The following is a 21,987-nucleotide window of genomic DNA, read 5'->3' as shown; positions in this document are numbered from 1 at the left end:
AAGGTACTTTATCAGATTCTCTTTACACACGTCATAATAATAGCATACCTGACGGAATATCCGTCACTATTTTGAAAAAACTGACGACATATCCGTCAGTAGGACAATTATTGTGACACCCTGTCACACACTGAATTCAAATAATAATTGACCCACTGACGGATATTCCGTCAGTTTTTTCAAAATACTGACGGATATTCCGTCAGATATGGTAAACTCTTTCCAGCTGTCCTCCATTGTTGCATGTGAATAGCAATGACGGAAATTCCGCCAGTTTTATGGAATTACTGACGGAATTTCTGTCACAGGTTTTTTAGCGCCATTGACTTTGTCAACGCGCCAATATTTACTGACGGATTGTCCGTCGAGAAACGCGTTAAGCGGAAATTCCGTCACAAATCCGTCGGTAACCCGTGTTTTCTGACGACCTCTTTTTTCCGTCGGTAGGGCCGTCACTAACCCGCGTTTTTTTGTAGTGCTTACCTCTTTACTAAGAGTAGTTTGTGAAGTTATAAATATTGTTTTGATTGGTAGCTTTTGACGACGAGTTTGAACCGGACCAAAAATAGTGCCGTAGCAGGGGACAGTGTTAAATTGATTTGATTTTCATTAATTGTTTTTAGTTGTGTCTTTCTTTACCTTGGGGAAGTCAATCTCCCCAAGGTTCTTCTAATTGTTTTCAAGTTTTTTGATATTTTGCATGACTAGGAGATCACAAGGTAATCCATTACCTATTGATCTTGAAATTGAAAGGACCTTAACGAACAATAGAAGAGTTGCTAGAGGAACTTCAAGAGTTGTAGGTATTGGTGAGATTGTGGACGTTCAACCAAATAACATTGAGTTTACCAACCCTTTTGCAAGAGAAGGAGAGGACAACCCAATATAAAATCTACCACAAAATCAACCCACAATGCCTAAATTTTCATCACATTCATACCAACCGAGGAGAACCTACCAAATGGTACTCTTACACCACCACATTTAACCGGTAATTTCATTGCTAAATCCACATTCATACAATTAGTTGAGAGAATTCAATTTGGAGGGATGCCTAGTGAAGACCCTCATTCACACATGGAGACTTTTTGTGACTATTGTGATGCAATTTCTCAAACCGGAGTTACTCAAGACCAAATCCGATTGGTATTATTTCCTTTTTCTTTGATTGGTACCGCAAAGCAATGGTTTAAGAGCCTAGATAAGGCTACCCTTAGCATTGATTCATGGAAGAAGTTAGCACTTGCTTTCTACAAGAAATTCTATCCTCCGGAGAAGACCAATATGTTGAGAGCCCAAATCACCGGGTTCAAGCAATGGGATGAGGAATCATTATATGAAGCATGGGAGAGATTTAAGGACACTTGTCTTTCTTGTCCACACCATGGACTTAGCGAGTGGTTCCTTGTGTAACAATTTTGGAACGGTCTATTTAAAGATTCCCGCAATATCCTCAATATGGGATCGAATGGGATGTTTACCGAAGTTGATGACAATCAAACATGGGCCAAAATCGAAGAGAAGGCGGTTCATAATTCACAATATAGTAGGCCTCGAAAGGCTACTAGAGGAGGAAAGCATGAGGTAGATTCCATCACACGATTGGAAGCTCAACTAAGTGCTCTTATTGACACCATCAATTTGAAATTTGAGAAGGCCATGGCTAAGTTTGATGAAGTTTCCAAATCACCCAAATAACATGTTAATGCTATGGTGGCATCATCCTCAATTCCAAGTGGAGTATGTGAGAGTTGTGGAACTTTGAGACATGACCAAAGTGAATGTAGGGGAACATGTGAACAAATGAATGCTTCACAAGAATATAAGAGGGGCACCCCTTATTCCAACTATTTAAATGAGAATACCAAATTCCATCCAAATCTTTCATACAAGAGCCAAAATGTTTAAAACCCTCAACCAACATACACCCCACCTCCAATGAGAAATCAAGCTCAAAGACTCTTTTACAACCAAAGCCAAGGTTATCAAAATCAACCTTCTTACAATCAATACAATGACCAAGGCTTTGATGTTCAAAAAGCGGTCCTCCAAATGCAAAAGAACCAACATGAATTTTTCATCCAAATGCAAAATGATAGCCAAGCCAAAGACATCACCATCAACAACATTCTAGCCCACACCAAGATGTTGGAAACCCAAATGTCTAAATTAGCATCTTCTAGCTCTCAAAGACAAAAGGAACAATTACCACCTCAAAGTAATCCCCCAAGACATGAATCGGTTAGTGCCACCCATTTGAGGAGTGGTACAAGGTATGAAGGGCCAAAGAAGCCAATTGATGAAGATATCGTGGATGCTAGTGAGAAGCAAAGAGTTGTGGAGAACTCTAAGGAAGAAGAACCCACCACCAATGAAGTTTCAAAGAAGAAGAATGAAGAGAAGGCTAAGGAAAAAGAGCCTATTGTGATTAGACTTCCATTCCCAAGTCGTCAAGCTAAGCCTAAGTTTGATGAACAACTTGCAAAGTTCATGGATATTGTGAAGAACTTAGAAATCTCAATCCCATTCACGGAATTGATTAATCATGTTCTGGCCTATGCAAAGTACATGAAAGACATTCTTACCAAAAAGAAATCCATCCGAAAGCTAGAGACTATTGCATTCACTAAAGTGAGTAGTTCTATTCTTCAAGGAAGTTCCCCTCCAAAACTCAAAGATCCGGGATGTTTCTCTATTCCATGCACCATTGGCGACACTACAATCAACAAAGCATTATCTGATCTTGGAGCAAGTGTAAGTGTCATGCCATACTCGGTGTGCAAGAGGCTAGGAATGAGAGAACTCAAGTGCACCAACATTACGCTTCAAATGGCAGATCGATCAACAAAGATACCTTTAGAGGTATGGGAGAATGTGCCCGTAAGAATTGGCAAGTTCTTCATCCCGGTAGACTTTGTCATTGTAGACATGGAGGAGGATTCCAACATTCCTATTATTTTAGGAAGACCTTTCTTGCATATCGCGGGAGCGGTGATTGATGTGAAACATGGAGAGCTCACGCTTGAAGTTGGGGATGGGACAATCACTTTTAATCTTGACAAAACAATGAGAGCTCCCCGACTACACGAGCCATATTTCCAGATCGATCACTATAGCCGAGAAAGTGATAGGAAGAAGCTAGCATCTCAATGCAAAGATCAAGCTATGGGTAAAGAATCACCACCCATATGGAAGAAGAAAGTGGATAACATTCAAGATGCTCTATCCGAAGAGCAAGGAAATTTCAACAACAATGAGAGCTTGAATAGCTCACCACCAATCATGACAAGAAAGGATGAAGGCCTCATTGGCCATGACAACAAGAAAGAGGAGTTGCTTTCATCAACTCATGACATCAATGGAGAGCAAGCTAATGAAGTATGTGGTCTATGGGATGACAAATTTGAAGGATTAGTCAATCCCTACATCGGCAATGCTATAGACCAAGGCTTTGTTGATCCTTGTCATCACTTTGACACGGGTCACCATCATGAAGAACACAATGTGGAAAGGTCTATGCAAGATCTTTACAATGAAAATGAACAAGCCTTCGACTACTTCTACAAGGTGTTGAGCAACATCAACAACACCTTGGCTATGCCCCCTTGACATCTCATTCAAGAAGTGAGAGTTTGGTGGAGTCCTCTCTAAACCACCATTTGTAAATATTGTAACCCTTAACTTGCATTTTACTTCTTGTATTGCATTTCTGTCATTCCCTTGGATTTACATTCTTTTTATACTTTGATCAAGATTTTCATCATGAGAGAAAGTGAGGGAGGTATTTTAATGTGTTTTGATGTGTAGTGTTTGATCTAGTGTGGGGATAGCAATTGCCTAGGCTAACTGAGCCTTCATAGTGCACCCGCAACAATGGACAAAGGAATGAAGAAAGAATGATATGGGAAATGAAGAACTCGTGGTGCAGGAGAAGATCCGAGCGTCCTAGGAGGGAATCCGCTCGTGATGGCCGTGATCCGAGCGTCCTGGCTCTAGGACGTGGGTCTTGGGAGTGCTGAAATTGTAAAGTTTGGTCTGTTTAAAAATATGTGCAGATTACACAGAAGACGCCCGTCCTTGTCCCTGAGCCGCTCATCTCAAGAGAAATCCGTGCGTCTTGCCTGCTATGAAAGTTATCATTCCACGCTGTTTAAAAATCCGAGCGTCCCCAGGAGAAGACGAGCGTCTACTACAAGAACGGGTTATAGAGGCGCTTAGGTAGAAGCGCTTACAAGAAAAGTGCTGAAGTACATCAAGTAGGACTTGTATGACTCACCCACCAGTCACCCCACTCTAAATTCCCAATAGAAAAAACAATCCTAATAGAAAAAAAGAAAGGAAAACCTCCACCCATATCTTCATATATGCAACGATTCACTTCACAATCGCAATCGAAGTTATTGAAATTCTAATAAAAATCACAGTATAAGGTATGAATTGCTTCCTCCTCTATTCGTTTTATTCAATTTCGATCTTGACTCCACTGTTTTTTTTTCTCGTATTAAATATTTGGGTTTTTTTCCCTTTTCTTCCGGGTTAACAATTCGATTATATGTGTCTATGTTGTTAGACGATTATAGTTAATTAGCCGGGAATCTTGTCATTTATGTATCACAAAAACTTTATTCACTATTTTTTTTGCTCTAGTTTAATACAAATTTGATTAGCTATTTGCTTTAGCCATGCTTAATTGGGTAAAATCGAATTGCTTGAATTTGAAGCTGATGATATGTGGATCTGAGTTTATTTATACTTTTATTAATCAAATTGGATTTTAATTTCAATGATGAAGTCACTTATGTATGAATAATCATAGCCTGTAATTTGGGGATAATATAAGCTCTTTTAATCGTACAGTGACATGTTGGGGAAATTGAAGTTTAGCCTAATAGTTTCATCAAAATGAAACTTGCAGGTTTGCAGAATAATCAACTTCAAGTCTCAAAATCTTCTCGACCTGGAGGTACAGTGGTAAAATGTGCAATTTATTGAAAAAGGTTAGTAAAGACCAAAAACAATGGTGGTTGTATAATACTCTTACTCTGTATAGAAATGCTATATTGGTTTTAAGGACAACAATATCATGGTTTGAACTATGTAAATAAAAGGTAGAACTATGGATTAAGCAATTAACTTTTTTCATCTTTTTTTATCAAATGCACAAATATATATGGAGTATATAGTTACAGGTAAAGGCAAACGAAGAATTCTGCAAGTAAAAAAGAACAAGAAAGGAGACATGATCATTTAGTGAGGGGGAGGGATATTGTGATATATGATCACAGAAAAATGCATACCACAAATGTGGTATAGGGGGGAGTAGTAGAATATGAAAACATGTGATCACTCATTAGCTCAGTCTAAAACCTCCGTTCAATATAGCTATATTGATGGTGATGTTGGCATGCCAAACTCTTTATTTCAATTGGTTTTTGAATGAATAAAATATGAGCTTTTGGTGGTGTTGGCTGCTAGCTATGAAATGGAATGATAATTAATCATTCTTGGATTATCAATTTTTTAACAGACATGAATGGAGTATTTTCTTATGATAAGTTAGTATAACAATCCAAGAAAATAAAGATTACACTACTTCATGTAAACGGTAAAGTCTTACTCAAGTTATCTGGTATAGTTGTATTCATATAGTTAGTCATATTTTCCAAGTAGATAATATATACTCCGTAGTTAGCTTCTTCAGTTATGGATGGGTAATAAATAGGGGATTTTCTATTTAAAATTTGCAGGAGGATCAAATAAGAGAAACTTGGCACGAAGAACATATTTGCGTCAAATTTATTACTTTATCGAGAAAGCCTTTTTTGACAAGTTTTACTACTCTTCTACTTGACTTGCACATTGATGGTCGTTCAGTATTTGCAACCTCTCAGTTTATTATGAGAACACAATAGGTGTTATCTCCTAATTTATCTCTTTTACTTGTTATTGCAGGTGAATGTTTATAAGACGACAAGAAAATTGACAATGGGAGCAGTTGAATGTAGCTTAACATAACAATCATTTAGTTTTAGAGTAGTAATCTTCTGGCCAGGGGGTTTGATGAATAGAAGCTCGTATAGTTTAGTACCTAGAGCATGGTAAATGATATCAGTGTAAAAGTCCGAGATTCGATTTTATTTTTGTTTAATATAGAGTTGGAATTTTGTGTAACACCATTTTTTATATTAAATGAAATCATTTTTTTTTTTTGAAGGTTAAATGAAATCATTTTTTGATAAATTCATGTAAATATGTATATTATTAATGTGAAAGCTATTTTTTTAGAATTCCGTGATCGGTCAAATGTGTAATGAGAGTATACGGTAGGCAAGCACGATTATGAGGGTTTACTACTAAAACGACACTAGCAGGTAACGACGCTAGTAAGCGCGGGTGAATCAGTTTTTATAGCGCCTCATTTTTAGTGGCGCTAATATTTCATTTTTACCGACGCACTAAATTAGCGCCGCTAAAAGTTCTAGCGGCACATGCAAAGCCGGCGCTTTTCATAGCGTCGGTAAAACCCTTCGCGGCGCTATTTAGCATTGCAAAAGGTATGAAAAAGCATCGCTAAAGCCAATTCTCCTAGTCCTCAACAAAAACCGCTCGTCTCCAGCAGAATTTGCGCGTCCCAGCACGAGTTAGAAATACCAATGATAGGCTAGTCGTGTACCTACCAAAAATAACCAACTGGCACTAACTACTATAACTAGGGAAGTCGGGTCGATCTCCACAGGGAGGCAAGATATCTGTTAGAGGTCCGTCTATTTAGGTCACTAAATGGGGGTTTAAATTTGGTTTCTAAACTAATAAAGGCTTAAAGAAAAGAGCAGTAAAGAGAGAACAATAAAAGGAAGAAATTATAATAAAGGTGATCAAATAAGAGAGAACATGTCAGGATTTCGGTTCACCATGGTAGTCTAGCGACTCAACTGCAAATAGCCTAGATAATCTACTGTGAGACGGATACAAGAAAGGTCCTTCCGGTCCACTTTCTATCCTAGATTTCCACTAACTCAACTTCCGTCCTCGTCAGGGTAGTCTACTGTTCATATCAAGTCTATTTAGTCAAATCTTCCGATCCAGGAATAAATTTAACCAGATTAAAGGGTAACTTAGAAGGGTGCTAATCCTCTCTATCGAGTAAAAAGATCACTCGATCGAGGAAACCCTCTAAGCAGCATTTCGATCGAGTAAAATAAAGCACTCGATCGACCTCTTCAGCACTCCAAACCACTCGATCGACCAAATAAACCATTCGATCGAGTGTTCTTCCTCCAAGTCAGCTTCTAATACCTCTTTGACTGCTTCGTTGACCATCCTTTCACGCATCCCAAGGCATAATCTCGCTCTAACATTCCCGTCTCCTCAAAATGCATACAAAATGGGACGAATAGAGTACGGTTTCACCACTTTAAGGTTCAGTTCTACAAAACAGTCAAAACAAACAAAAGTAGCCAATTCGGGGCATATTGGAATACAAAACAGTACAAAAGTTCATTGAAATACTTGCAAAATAAAACTAAAAAGGCTATATAAAATGCACGTATCAAATCTCCCCAAACCGAACCTTTACTCGTCCTCGAGTAAACTAAATGCAAACTAATGGAACGGAAATGAAAACTCAGAGCTAGCTATAACTTGTCTACTTGAACCAATTTAATGCAATAGAAATCAACAGTCATAGCTACAGTAGTCAATACGCAAACGAATTATAAGATGTCCATAAATAAAGCTGACCTATCGACCTTGCAAGACCAACAAAATCGGACTCTCATGTGGTCACTCTTCTCTCATGAAGCAAAGGGTGAATTATATATGTATAAGAGAGAAGGAGAAACAGTCACTCACCTGAACCTCAATTTCCCATATCATTTGTAAGCCCGCCAAAATTTGTCAGGCTCAAGTAAAAATGACAACTTACAGTGTAATATCATCACGGAAATCAACCGTTCCGACTCAACCTATATGCAAAAATAAACGTGAATATTTTATTAATTTTTGAAATTTTATGATTTTTTTTTTATTTTTATGATTTTTGAAATAAATCAAAACAATGCAAGCTGAAAAATAGAAACGTGAATTCAAAAATAAATGCAAATGCAGACTCAAAAGGATGTATTACCCTTCCCAAACCAAAACGGACAACGCCCTCGTTGTCCTCGAGCATACACCAGCAGATATATACAGGGAACGGGAAAATACAGCCAATAAATGAATGAAAAACAATAAACAAAAAAGGAGACAAAAGAAGTAAAAGAATAAGAATGTACATACAAAATACGAACATCCCAAAACCAGCCTGAAAACTGGGGAAGTGAGTAGACCAGCAGCTACTCGTCAACCTCGTCCGTCACGTCCTCCACCGTCACAGTGTAGTCCGGGTCTCTCTCCTGCTCCCTCCTCCTCGCCTCCTCAGCCTGAGTACGCGCCTCCGCCTCAGCTGTGCCCTCCTCCTCGTCACTGGATGGCTCTAGGTACCCTTCAGCTGGGTACCGGTAGAAAGACGGGTGTGGCCAACCCTCAGGGACGGGACGATGTCGCCTCATGTGATACTCGTATAGAGGGAACAAAGTAAGGGCTATCTCCCACTCCATACGAGTTTGCCTCTCTACAAGCTCAAGCAACAAACTGTCACGGCGCCCTTGGTCCATTACCGCGGACGCCTCAAAGGGTGGAGGAGGTACAAAATTAGCCGGGTAAATCGGCTGTGTCTGGTTTGGTGTAGGTGTAGGAGTAGGAGTAGGAGTAGGAGTAGGAGTAGGAGTAGGAGTAGGGACCGGGGTAGGAATGGCCGTGGAAGTCTGGTCACCCGTAGAAGGTGTGGATCCCTCTCCGGTCTCAGATCTCCTCCGCTTCCTAGAAGCGGACATGGTAGGAGGTGGTTGAAGTGGGAGGTGGTACATGGGTAGAGGTGGAGGTAACCTGCCCCTAAAAGTAGGCAGGGGAACGAGACGGGGTAGAGTGGTGCAAGGAAGTGTCTCAGACATGGAACCAAAAATCTTCCAAGTCTGGTGGTCGGAAGCAAGCCAAAACATGGACAGCATAGCAGGAATGCCGAGGTAGCTATCAGTGTCTAGGTACGGTATTTCATGAGGGAAGACGGGGAAGAGAGAACGGGCAAGGAAGGTGGCTATGCTACCGCAGACGATGGTGCCCGTCGTCTTCTCCCCCACAGTGTGAAAGTACTGGGCAGTCAGGTAAGCAATGTTAAGGACGAAGAGTCCTTCACTGTCAATGTTCAGGTACCCGCCCAGAATAGAAAGCTCAATGTTATTCACATTGTTTGGTTCTTTACGGCCAAAAATAGTACTACCCATCAGACGCGGGAAGTATCGGGCAGGGGGAAGGTGGACCTGAGCGAGCTTGCGCTCCTCGTAAGTAGTCTGTGCCAAGGTCCTCCACAACATGCAGATGACCTTCCTAGGGAAAGCAGTAGGACCCGTAAAAGAAAGTCCTAGCCTAGTACAAAACTCCTCTAAAGTCCAGGAAAAAGTCCGGTTAAATAACCTTTAAGATACGGAAGCACAAGTGGGGTCAGTGTCGTGAGCGCCCGAAGAGAAGGTAAAGGAGCTGAAAAACTCAAGGGTCAGCTCCTTGAAGGTCAAGGCACTCATGGGGACTACTAGGCCAGACATCACCGTACCCCTCAAAATCTCAACAACTGGCTCGTAAATACCAAGTCTGTCAAGTGACTGATGGCACAAAAACTTAGTAGACAGAAAATCACAGCTAGCTAAAGAAAAGAATCGAGTGTGATGCATAGCATTAACAAAGATTACCTCAGGATAGTCGGGGTGCGATTCAAGTGAATCATCCACGCGGATGGTGACACGGCCAGCAGAGCGGCCAACAGAGGGTGTAGCTCGTCCGCGACCCTGCCCTCTAGTACATGAAGAAGAAGCCCCTCCAGTAGCGGGACGGGGTACTAGAGCGGCCCTGTAGGCAGCTGTGACAGCTGGTGACCACGCAATAGGGGTAGTCACCGTACCAGAGGTGTTAGCTGTGGCTGCAGCAGTAGAAGCAGCCGAGACCGAAAAAGAAGAAGAGCTAGCAGCAGAACTAGCTAAAACAGAAGCCGAAACTGACAAGGAGGTGGAAGCGGGGCTAGCAGCAGTAACAATAGTACCAGCAGTAGTAACAAGTAACACGGGGGTAGTAGAAGCGGTACTGACAGGCGTGGAGACGGTGGTGGCAGCAGGGACCACCGTCTCAGTCAAGGACGGAGTACCAGTCGAACTAAACGAGAGTAATGAGCTACTCTCCATCGTAAACAAGTAAGTAAAGGGGGAGATAATCAATTGAATAAAAAAAATCAGAAAATAACTCCAAAACAGTCGGGTTTTCGATCAAATGACAAACCCGAAACCCTAATTACCTTATAAATTTGAAATAAATCAATTAAACAACAATAAAGTAAAGGGAAAACTTACTTTATTAAAAGACCCACAAGATATGCAAGAAAATCGACTCAAAAAGGATGCAAATGGCGATTTTTCGTCCGAAAACCGCAAACCCTAAATACGCAAATTGACCGTGAAAGAGAACAAATGTGAAGGGCAAAACAGAGGGCAAATGTCGATATAATGGCAAGGAACAAATTATGGGTGGTGAATTTGGTAAAGGGCAAAAATTTAGAGAGGATTTGGGAGATTTATCGGAAGAAGGAAAGCAAATGAAATAAGAATTGAAAACAATGAAGAAAAAGAAGTTTAAAGGTTACTTCCTGCGCGGGATTTGCAATTTCACTCGATCGAGTGATTTCAAATCACTCGATCGAGAGATCCTGTATTCATTTCACTTGATCGAGTAAAATTCCACTCGATCGAGAACTCCCTATATTTGCCATTTCGATCGAGTAACTGGAAACTGCTTGATCGAACCCTTTTCTGGGCATTCCTCTCGATCGAGTACAAAAAGTACTCGATCGAGTTCTTTTCTTTGTGTAACTCATCCAAGTGCGTCATTATCTCCCCAAACCTGCATAAAAACACTCGCAAACATATCCCGAACATACCAAATCACAAAAATAATAGTCTATAGTCTTTCTAACTAAGCTAAAAATAGTCTAAATTCTAACAGTCTTAAAAATGCAATAAAGAAATTCAACCGAAATTTAAAATTAATTTTTACAATTTGTTACAACGGGGCATTCCCCGCTCAATTCCCAAAAAAACTCAGTAGCCTAATGGAGGGCTTCTGACTGGAGGAGGTCCCTTCAGCATCCTTGACCGTCCTTTTCGTTCTCCACGAGCTTGAATTTGAACCAGTAGGGGAAGAATAATTAACATCCACGTATGCACGAACTTTCCTCGTCCCTTTATCTTTCCCATCAGCTTTGACGTTAGGATCCCCAGTTTGATTGACTTTAATTGCACTACGACCTTTGACAGCTCCTGCATCTATTCCATCTGTACCTGCAGTAAGGAAAACAGACGAATGTTCCTCCTTTTTGCTCTAAGTCTGAGGCGGAGAGGTCACAATTGCAGCACAAAAATCCACATTTTCAGCTCGAGTGTCAATATGGGAGTCAGTAGAAGATAGGGCATTGCAAGGTTGAGCTTGCATGGGAGCCCTACGAGATTTAGGCTGATGAAAAATCAATTATTCATCTCCTACCTGAAATGTGAGTATCTTACCCCCGACATCGATCACTGCGCGAGCAGTGAATAAAAATGGTCTCCCTAAAATAATAGGGGTGTGAGTGTCCTCAGGTATGTCAAGCACTATGAAGTTAACGGGAATAAAGAATCTCCCGATTTTGACAGGTATGTCTTCTATTACTCCTAACGGCCGTGATATACTACGGTCGGCCATCTGTACGGTCATGTTTGTGCAATTAAATTTAGTCAAACCAAGTCTCTTAGCGAGAAACAAAGGTAAGACGCTCACGCTAGCACCAAGATCGCATAGCGCATTATCAATCAAATGGGTACCTATGTGACATGGAATCGAGAAACTACCCGGGTCTGACTGTTTAGGTGGCAACTTATTTTGAACTAGGGCAGTCCCTACCTGAGTTAAAGCTACTGTCTCATGATCATTGATATGCCTCTTACGTGATAAAATTTCTTTCATAAACTTTAAATAAGTGGGTACCTGTGTCAGCAACTCGGCGTATGGAACATTAACCTGTAAGCTTTTCAGGAGCTCGGCAAATTTACCGAACTGTTGATTGGCTTTAGTGCTCTGTAATCGCCTCGGGAAGGGCATCGTAATAGGAATCTCGAGCCCTTTATTTATCTCTTCCAACATCTCAGCAGGTTCAAGCTCTTTTTCTGTCGATCGAGACTCTTTACCCATCGATCGAGTCTTTCCAGGTGAAATTTCACTCGATCGAGCAATAGTAGCCTCTCGATCGAGTTCCTCAATAGCAGCAGTGTTCGATCGAGGCAAATTTCCACTCGATCGAACAGGTTCTTCAATATTTTCACTCGATCGAGTGATTTGCACCTCTCGATAGATCCCTTGATTATCCAGTTCACTCGATCGAGTAACATTTCCTTTTGAGCGAGTGATTTCAGCTTCTTTTCCACTCGATCGACCCCCTGAAACTAGTCGATCGAGTATATTCTTCGTGGTAAGCATATTTTCAGCAGCAACTGACTGTTCATCAGCATTTATGGCCTTCCTCGGGTCTGATATGTCATCTAAAGTTGATAATTTTGGTCCTTCATATGAACGACCACTTCTCCAATTAATCAAGTTTACCATCTTGTGTGGATTCTTCTTAGATTGGGACGGCAAATGACCCAGTTTCCTCGTGGACTGATTGGCGGCGAGTTGAGCAACTTGAGTTTCAAGTGACTTGATGGATGCTTCTTCTGTTAGTCACTTAGTTGCCATTGCTTTGTCAACAACTGAAGCATTCTCTTTAACTCAGCAAGCTCACTTACCCCACTTGAAGATGATGCTCCTTGATTCAGTGGAGGAAAAGAAGGAGGCTTTTGGAAGCCTTGTTGAGCCTTGTAAGGAGGGACATATGGCTGCCGCTGCTGCGGTGGAGGAGTGGGATTAAGAATATTTTGACTTGTCCACCTCAAATTGGGATGGACTACCCCTTGATTGTTGTAATAAGAACCTCCTCCTTGCCTATATTGCTGAAAAGCAAAAACTTGTTCTTTCTCAGTTAGACAGTCAATAGCAGTATGACCGTCATTGCTTCCACACCTCTCACAAATGATAGTTTCCTGTCTAGTCAACAGATGAACCGTCTGTTGATCTCCAGCAGATTGCAGCTCCAATCTATCAAACTGAGCATTCATAGCTTCCAGCTGAGCCACGACTGCCTTATCAACCGAATGGACCGTTCGAATACCGTCCCGTGGATTACCATATTCAGCACAATGGGTCGCCATCTCCTCAATAATGCCCATCCCTTATCATCATCAATATTCTTTTGAAATCTCATGTTGGATGAGGCGTCAAGTATAGCTCTGTGGTCATCGTACAACCCATTGTAGAACTGGTTGCATAAGAACCACTGATCAAAACCACGGTGAGGAAGAGACCTCACCAACTTCTTGAACCGACACCAAGCTACATAGAAAGTCTCACCAGGTGCCTGCTTAAAACTAGTAATCTTTCCCCTCAGCTGATTAGTGCGTTGAGGAGGGAAGTATCTTTTGTAGAAGGCAAGTGTGAGAGTCTCCCAGTTGGTGATACCAGCAGCAGTCCGGTCAAGATCAGTCTTCCACTCACGGGCTGAGTCAGTCAGAGAAAAATGAAAAAGCAAATCCTTTATCTTGTCTTGAGTTACTTCCTTAGTAGCGGGAATAGTAGAGCAGTAGTCAGTAAAGACTTCCATATGCTTTCAAGGATCTTCACCCGCCAAACCTCGGTATAGATTTCTCTCCACCAGATTTATGTAAGACGGACGGATATCGAAAGTGTTGTAGCTCGGGCTCGAAAGTACTCAAGTCTTCCTTTCGAAGTTCTCTTTGCAGACGGAGTCTATGCCAAAATAGTCTTTCTGGCTCAGAATCAGCTGGAACTAACTCCGACCTGTTTGACCTGGGCATACACAACACTGAAAGGGATAAATGAGAACTGTCTCAAGGAATAAAAATTCCCTGAGACGGATAAAAATAAACGAAAACAAGAATAGATAGGGCTATTGCCTCCCCGGCAACGGCGCCAAAATTTGACAGGCTAGTCGTGTACCTACCAAAAATAATCAACTGGCACTAACTACTATGGCTAGGGAAGTCGGGTCGATCTCCACAAGGAGGCAAGATATCTGTTAGAGGTCCGTCTATTTAGGTCACTAAATGGGAGTTTAAATTTGGTTTCTAAACTAATAAAGGCTTAAAGGAAAGAGCAGTAAAGAGAGAGCAATAAAAGGCAGAAATTATAATAAAGGTGATCAAATGAGAGAGAACATGTCAGGATTTCGGTTCACCATGGTACTCTAGCGACTCAACTGTAAATAGCCTAGATAATCTACTGTGAGACAGATACAGGAAAGGTCATTCCGATCCACTTTCTATCCTAGATTTCCACTAACTTAACTTCCGTCCTCGTCAGGGTAGTCTATTGTTCATAGCAGGTCTATTTAGTCCAATCTTCCAATCCAGGAGTAAATTTAACCAGATTAAAAGAAACTTAGAAGCGTGCACTCAACTAAGTCGGTATTATAATTAAATTGCCTTGGGTACAAATTCTCACAAGCGAACAATCTAGTTTATTCGCTACATTGTCACAATCCTACCATGAAATCCCTAATCCCAACATGAAAGGTTTTAGCTACTCATATTACTAATGTTGTCAATAATAATAATGATGAATAAACTAATTAAAGACATAATGAAATAACAATAATAATGCATAAACGAAATTAGGGTAGAATAATTAAGACAATAAAACAAGGATTAATGCAAGGAAATAATGAGACTAAGATTAAAAGGAGAAGAGAGATTACAATCTCAAGCGATTCCGGCGTAAAGATCAAATCCACTAAGCAAAAGATTAAGGAGAAGAAAGTTACAGTAGAAAGTTTAAGGGTAAGATTAAGAGAGTTCCTAGAGATGAATAAAATGTAGTGGTGTAAAACAGCGTACTTAATAACCTAATTATTGAGTGCTTAAATAGGAAAACTAAGTCCATCACGAAATAACATAACACGGGTTAATTAAGCCCGTCTAAAATCCAAAACCTCTCGATCGAGTGATATAGAACCACTCGATCGAGGTCTTCAGCAGCTAATCCTATCGATCGAGTAAAAAGTTCACTCGATCGAGGAAACCCTCTAAGCAGCATTTCGATCGAGTAAAATAAAGCACTCGATCGACCTCTTCAGCACTCCAAACCACTCGATCGACCAAATAAACCACTCGATCGAGTGTTCTTCCTCCAAGTCAGCTTTTAATACCTCTTTGACTGCTTCGTTGACCATCCTTTCACGCATCCCAAGGCATAATCTCGCTCTAACATTCCCGTCTCCTCAAAATGCATACAAAATGGGACAAATAGAGTACGGTTTCACCACTTTCAGGTTCAGTTCTGCAAAATAGACAAAACAAACCAAAGTAGCCAATTCGGGGCATATTGCAATACAAAACAGTACAAAAGTTCATAGAAATACGTGCAAAATAAGACTAAAAAGGTTATATAAAATGCACGTATCAACCAAACTGCACTGACTGAGGATCCGAGCGTCCCCAATCCAAGACGCTCGTCTCCTACTGCTAATTGGCTATAACACGGGTTACCTCCTTCCTTCCCCAATTCATTTCTATCTTATACAAACACAAACACACAACCTTTCTCCCTCAAACCCTCAATCCCCTCATCAACAAAACATAAATTCCTCAACCAAATTCACCAAAATAAAAACAAAACTTTCTCAAATCACAATTAAACTACTCCTTTATCAACAAGAAGCCATCCAAACACCAAATTCCTCACACATTAAGTCGATTTTCTAGGGTTTGAGCACAATTTTGAAAATCCTAAAATCGATTGGGAATTTATTGAAGCTTGAGGAAACAAGGAGCATTCAAGCTTATTATTGGTTTGTTGATACAAATTTGACAAGGAGAAAAACATGGCAAGAACAAAAGGTGGAAATAAGCCACCCACAACCTCAAATCTTTCCAAAAGGCCACAAGCTCTTCTAGCTTCAAAGGCTATGGTAGTGCATCAACCAAGGGTGGAGATTCAAGAAGTTGCTACTCATATGGTGGAAGCTACACCTACTCCGGTCATTGAACAATTGCAACATTATCCGGAGGTAACTTTCATAAACGATTATCATAGGAAAGCATTTGTATCCCTTACTAGAAAGATTATTTTACCTACCAAATTCATATGTCAAGATGCCTTAGACAAGTTGGGTGTGCTTGAGAGGACTAAGAATTTTTTTTGAGTATATGAAGTTGAAAACCCTCTTTGAGATGGAGGAATTGACTTACCCTTCCCTTACCATGGAGTTTGTAAGCTCATTGAAGGTTATTAAGGTAGACACTCGGAAAAATGTTGAATTTTGCCTTGAAAACAAGGATAGACGAATGTCCATGAGTGATTTTGGCAAGGTGTTTGGTCTTGAAGAACATTATCATCATGAGAAAAAGCCTTCACAATATGAGGCCGCGCCCCTTTGGAAAGCGATCACCGGGCGAAAATTTGAGTCTTTCCATGAGTGCCATGTTCTATATGTCCACCATCCGAGTATAAGGGTATGGCACAAATTTGCAGGCAATACTTTAATTTCAAGAAAAGGCACCAATCGATTTACCGAGCTCGACTTTGTCTACCTTGAATCCACCATGAACATCAACAAATAGTTCACCAAGGAATGGAGGCTTAGTGACAAGGTTAGCCAAACACTTTAACTCGGATTTCAACAAAGATAAGACATACAAACCGGTTAAAGGAGGCAACCTTCTTGATTTGGCCACTATGATCAACAAGTTCCATTGGGTCAAGAGTGATAATCTTGACAACAAGTATGAGTGGCTCACTAAAGAAGCTAAGTCCTTCATCTTGCGTAACGATATGCCGCATCAATGTCCGAAGTCCAAGCTACCTACTACCCGCCTCCGATGAAGCCGAGATGATTATGAAGCAACATAGGGAATCGCATGCCAAGCCCTCCTCCTCCTCCATTATGACTCCACCATATCCATTTGCCTACCAAGAAATCACACCAATTGGCACTAATGTCGTGTTAGGCAACGACTACTTGACTCAACTATTGCAACATATGTATAAGGAAGCTTATGAGGATTGGGTCAATGCTTATCGAGCTCAATATCCACCCCTCCTTTATTTAGCTAGACAAGGACTACTTGATCCTATTTGTCCTTTGCCTAGTTGGGCGGATAGGGAGGCATTCTTCCCAAATGCGCCTAGAGATGCCAACATGGATAGTGAAGTTGCTTAGGGGAAGGAGATTGTTGTTGATGACGGGGAAGGTAGTGACTCTTTCTGTAATACCCGGTATTTTAATATGATATTATATTAGGCCGATTTACCAGCTGGGTCGTGTAGTGTATTTGTGACTCGGGTAATTATGTGACTCGGGTTTTAATTAATCTAACTAGGCTAGGCCCGTATCGGCTTAATAGCACCTATCCTATATGTATAACCCATCTAACCAAACCCTAATCTCCCTATCACCATATTCATTTTAACCATGAGAAAAGAGAGAAAAGAGAGAAGAGGGAGCCGTGTGTGAAGGGAGTCGCGTGAGGAATTGCGAGGCGATTTCTCAGCCTATTCTCATCCTATTTCGTAAGTAGACTATCCTATTACCTCTTTATTCAATTATTAGCATAATTATAGTAGTATTGGGATAATTTTCATAACCCTAGAATTGGTTTGGAGGTTTTTGATTATAAATTGTATGAGATAAATGAATGGAATAGTTACAGCAATTTACAGATTCGTTGGTCTGTGTTATTTGAGTGTTTTACCTGTCTTAAAGCCGTGGGATGCAAAAAGTTAAAGAAGAGACTCATGTTTATTCCAAGCCTAGTTTATGTCTGTGAAAATTGGTAGCATTTCACCGTGTAGTTTTTCCTGAAGAAATTATTTGTGAACGTCTATCTAAAAGGTCCGCAAATCAGTAGAGGCTGAAAGATTACTTCTAAAACATAATTTAGATATTGAATTGGTGCTAGGTCTTTTTCATATATTTAATTTAAAGAGTTTAGATGAGTTAGGCGTTGGTTTTACTTAAGAATCATTTGTCAAACTCGTTTTATGAATCAATACTTTTTATGCGACGGTTTCTGTCAGTTTTTGGAAATCAGTCTTAAAACCCTTGATAAGTTTGGAATTTGAGAAAAACACGCTACATATAAATTATAGCTAAGACTCTTGGGGTTCCAATTCAATTGGCCTTGCATCAATTCGAATTTTCTGAAATTAGTTATTCATTTTATACCGAGTCTGCCATGAGCAGGAAAATCAGGAAAAGTCGTGTTTGTTCTTTAAATTGATATTCCTATTAAGTTATGATGAGTCTAGGTTATGTGCATGATTAATTGACTGAGTAGATGGTAATTATACATAATTATGTTATGTAGGTGATGGATAAGTGAAGGATCATAAGTGATTGCTTGTGTGTGCTTGGATTGCGAAAAGGTAGGGAAATACACTTCACTTATTATCGTTGATGTTGAATTGTGTTGACTTGTTTGTGTTTCATATGACCAAACTGTGAACGTTGACTTGCTTCGTGGCTGTTGATTTACGTTATGATTCATATACTGGAAGGTGATTGACTGAATTGATCGTATTGAGTATGTTATCACAACATTTGGTAACCGGCATGATTTTATGATTGATCAGTTCAAAGATATATATATTGTGTTGCATTAATTTCTTTTGAGCATTCATATGCATTGGAGATGGAGGATGTTGTGGTGATGTGGTGTGGTGAACATGATGTTGTGATAAGGCCCAGGCGGGTTCTGCAGGACTTGCCCTGGTGTCCTCAGCTGCGAGCTGGCAGATCGGCTACGGTCGATATATAGTCTACCGGGGATCGGTATGGCTGGGTGTTCCGGGTTATGAGATATGAGTTGAGATGGAGATGGAGGTGACGGAGGAGCATGCATATCATATTTTGTTGTTTCATTGTATTCCCTACTCAACCTCGTGGTTGACCCTGTGTATTCGTGAACACCTGTGACGATCCAAATATTGGGGAGCAGGCTTGACAGGTTTATGAGATAGGCTGGGAGCTTGATGGGCGTGAGACACTGGATCAGAAGACTTAGTAGCTAGATCATCATTTAGAAGACTTTCACTTTCATTTATGTTAGTTCCTTATAATTTGATGTAAAAGAGGTTTTGTAATAATTAAGTTAAAGTAATTATATATTTTGCCTTGGAGTTTAATTTGTTATTCACTACCTCGGGAAACCGAGATGGTAACAGTCCGGTTTATTAGGGAATGTCTTGCTAAAGGCTCCTTCATAAATCGGGGTGTTACAAAGTGGTATCAGAGCGAACGATCCTCAGGCCTAAACCAATGAACCCAATGAACGTAGGATGTGTCTAAATAAAATGAACCCCTGGGAATAAACTGTTAGAAGCTCATAGTGCGGTTAAGAAGGCGCCCTTAATACGTGCTCTTTTGCCCTCTCAGTTTTGAACCAGGTAACCCGAGAGAAAATTGAGTGAATGGGGTAGTTAGAAGAAAAACCTTGGATATAATAGAGTTGATGTATACCTTGAGACCCATATATTCTAACCATTCTGCAGGACAACGTCACGGTAAGTATTTTGTATGAATGATGACGTGATCATATGATGTTGTGGAGATGAGAAATAAATTTTCGTGTTCAGATTGATAATCAATGAAGTGTTGGATTGTGGTAATCGTGAGCGTGAAAATAATTGCGAATTGATGATATTTATCTGGATGGATGTGAATGACGTGTTGATAGTGCTATTAGTTCTAGTGATATGCGGTTATGTGATCCCGAAGCCATGCTAGTATAGTATTGTGATAGTAATCAGAAACACTATTGAATTGCTTGTTTCTAGTCATAGCAATCGTGATTTAGATGTAAGGAGTAGATCGAGATGCGAAGGGATTCTATGGGATAGATGTTTACGTAAGTACAAAGTGTGAGATTTAAGTTGGGATGGGTTAGTGTACATAGTATGTTCATAAGAGTTTGTAACATAGTAAAGAATGACCTAGTGCTGAAACTCGTTTTGTTTGATTTTACTCTTTAATTGACCTTACTGCCATTTCTTTTCTGTTTGTTGCCTATGGATTAAAATTTTATGAGAGGTAGCCTCGTGAGTTATTGTTCATTTGGCGTTGGTTTCATGCTTATAGGATATATGGATTAGGAGTAATAAATATTTTAGTGGGCTGTGGTCAGGAAGTTCCTGTGCAGTGATGTTTCGACCAACGATTTTGTAAAAATCCTCATTTAAATTGTATTAATAATTTTTGCATAATTCCAACTCCATCGTTCAAAAGATTCGCATATATTTTCAAATTGATAAGCCACGAAAATTCTTGATGTCTCTATATTAAATGGTAAGTTTTGCAAACTGACCCAAGTTTCGGACCAATTGCTGTCACATACTTGTTTGGACCAACTGAGTTGTAAAATCCTTTAAAAATTGAATTCTTGAGCTTTGGACCTCATTCTTTTTCTCACGAATTATTAACTCTCTGTATGTTACAAAAAGTAATATAACTCAAGTTTTCGTTGAACTGTTATTTATTCGTGATTTTTTTGGAAGTTACAACGTGAATCATAACTTTTAAAATGTGAATGCTATGTTGAGTTTTCATGCAGTTGTTCGATTATTTCATGAGCCTTATTAATGTGAAATTATAGTGTCCTTATATGATGATAGTAGCACACATATTCATTGGTTATGTATCTTAACTAGTGATAAAAAAAATTAAAGTTTAGTTTATAACATTGTTGGCATGATAGTATGAGTGAAATTGAATAGCTTAATTTGATTCTTAATCGAGGGTGAAATATTTTATACGAGTCTAGTTGTTTGCATATTTTATGCTTGGCATGTTATAATATCTCTGGTGTGTTCATCATATTTGAATAGTGGTCGGATATATATAAATATAAAACTATATTGTCATATCTTGGTAAAGTTGGTGGCGTTAAATGTTAACTTGATTGTTCTAATATACTCGCATGAATATTTATAATAATTATGTTCAAATGTTTACACATGGATGGTAGTAATGAGTATGTCTAAATGTTCACACATGTAGGATGTCATCTGAGTTCTAATGTCTTTTATGTGAGTCTGTGTGCCTATAGTTATACTTATTACTTTCATTGCATTAATTTATTTCAGTTGAACCTAAACTTATGATATGATAATAAAATAGTGTTGTTGCTCCTTATTGGATATGTTCATAGTTGTATTGTCATGAAATGCTAAGGTGATTGTTGCAATTGTCACGATAATTGAAATATAGTTTGATATAGTTACGATATTTGAAATATATTCTCGAACCGTCCCTATGAATTATAATGAGATAACCCTTTGATGATTCACATGTTATGCGTATGTTTAAATGATAGTCGTTATAGTTACGTTTAATTGAGCCGCGAGTTGCCTATTTGTTCAACCCGTGCAAACCAGAGAACTTGTTCACCTTGCTAATCTTTTGTCATAGATAATGTTTTACAAGTTATATGATGGTATATGTACATGTTTAAGTTGTTTATGCGATATCTTTTATTTTGCTGAAAATGAATTATACTGAGTTGATGGATACAATTGAATGGTATGGTTGCTAAAATGTTAAACATATGTGTGATATGGAAGTAATTTTGTTGTTATTGTGAATCATATAACCATTAATACTCAATTGTAATTTCAGTTGTTTGACTTCTACATTATTAAGTTAATTACTCATGACGCACAGTCGATGGTTCCGTAAGGAGTTTAACAGGGAATTTTATAATGTGCCTCCGATCTAAACTAATAATCTTCTTATATTGAATATATGGTTAGACTCTTGTCTAGTTCTTA

General features: G+C 39.6%; 1 long non-coding RNA gene and 2 other non-coding genes across 4 annotated transcripts; 2 read left to right on the top strand and 1 right to left on the bottom strand.

Annotated features, from left to right (window-relative positions):
* Positions 1 to 1,284: 1,284 nt before the first annotated feature.
* On the bottom strand, positions 1,285 to 1,391 carry LOC141635604 (small nucleolar RNA R71). The gene has a single exon (XR_012540280.1). It is a non-coding gene; the product is annotated as a small nucleolar RNA R71 (small nucleolar RNA).
* A 2,873-nt stretch (positions 1,392 to 4,264) lies between these two features.
* On the top strand, positions 4,265 to 6,190 carry LOC141634355 (uncharacterized). 2 transcript variants are annotated; one of them, XR_012539078.1, is made up of 3 exons: positions 4,265 to 4,430; positions 4,916 to 4,997; positions 5,748 to 6,190. It is a non-coding gene; the product is annotated as an uncharacterized LOC141634355 (long non-coding RNA). The 2 variants fall into 2 exon arrangements; XR_012539079.1 differs by having other exon boundaries at positions 4,916 to 5,865; positions 5,953 to 6,190.
* A 7,300-nt stretch (positions 6,191 to 13,490) lies between these two features.
* Positions 13,491 to 13,596, top strand: LOC141636536 (small nucleolar RNA R71). Its single transcript, XR_012541142.1, has one exon. It is a non-coding gene; the product is annotated as a small nucleolar RNA R71 (small nucleolar RNA).
* The last annotated feature ends 8,391 nt before the right edge of the window (positions 13,597 to 21,987 follow it).

The sequence above is a fragment of the Silene latifolia genome, chromosome Y (assembly GCF_048544455.1).
Source record: "Silene latifolia isolate original U9 population chromosome Y, ASM4854445v1, whole genome shotgun sequence".
In the NCBI taxonomy this organism is placed as follows: domain Eukaryota; kingdom Viridiplantae; phylum Streptophyta; class Magnoliopsida; order Caryophyllales; family Caryophyllaceae; genus Silene; species Silene latifolia.
This window is presented reverse-complemented; position numbering and strand designations above follow the sequence as displayed.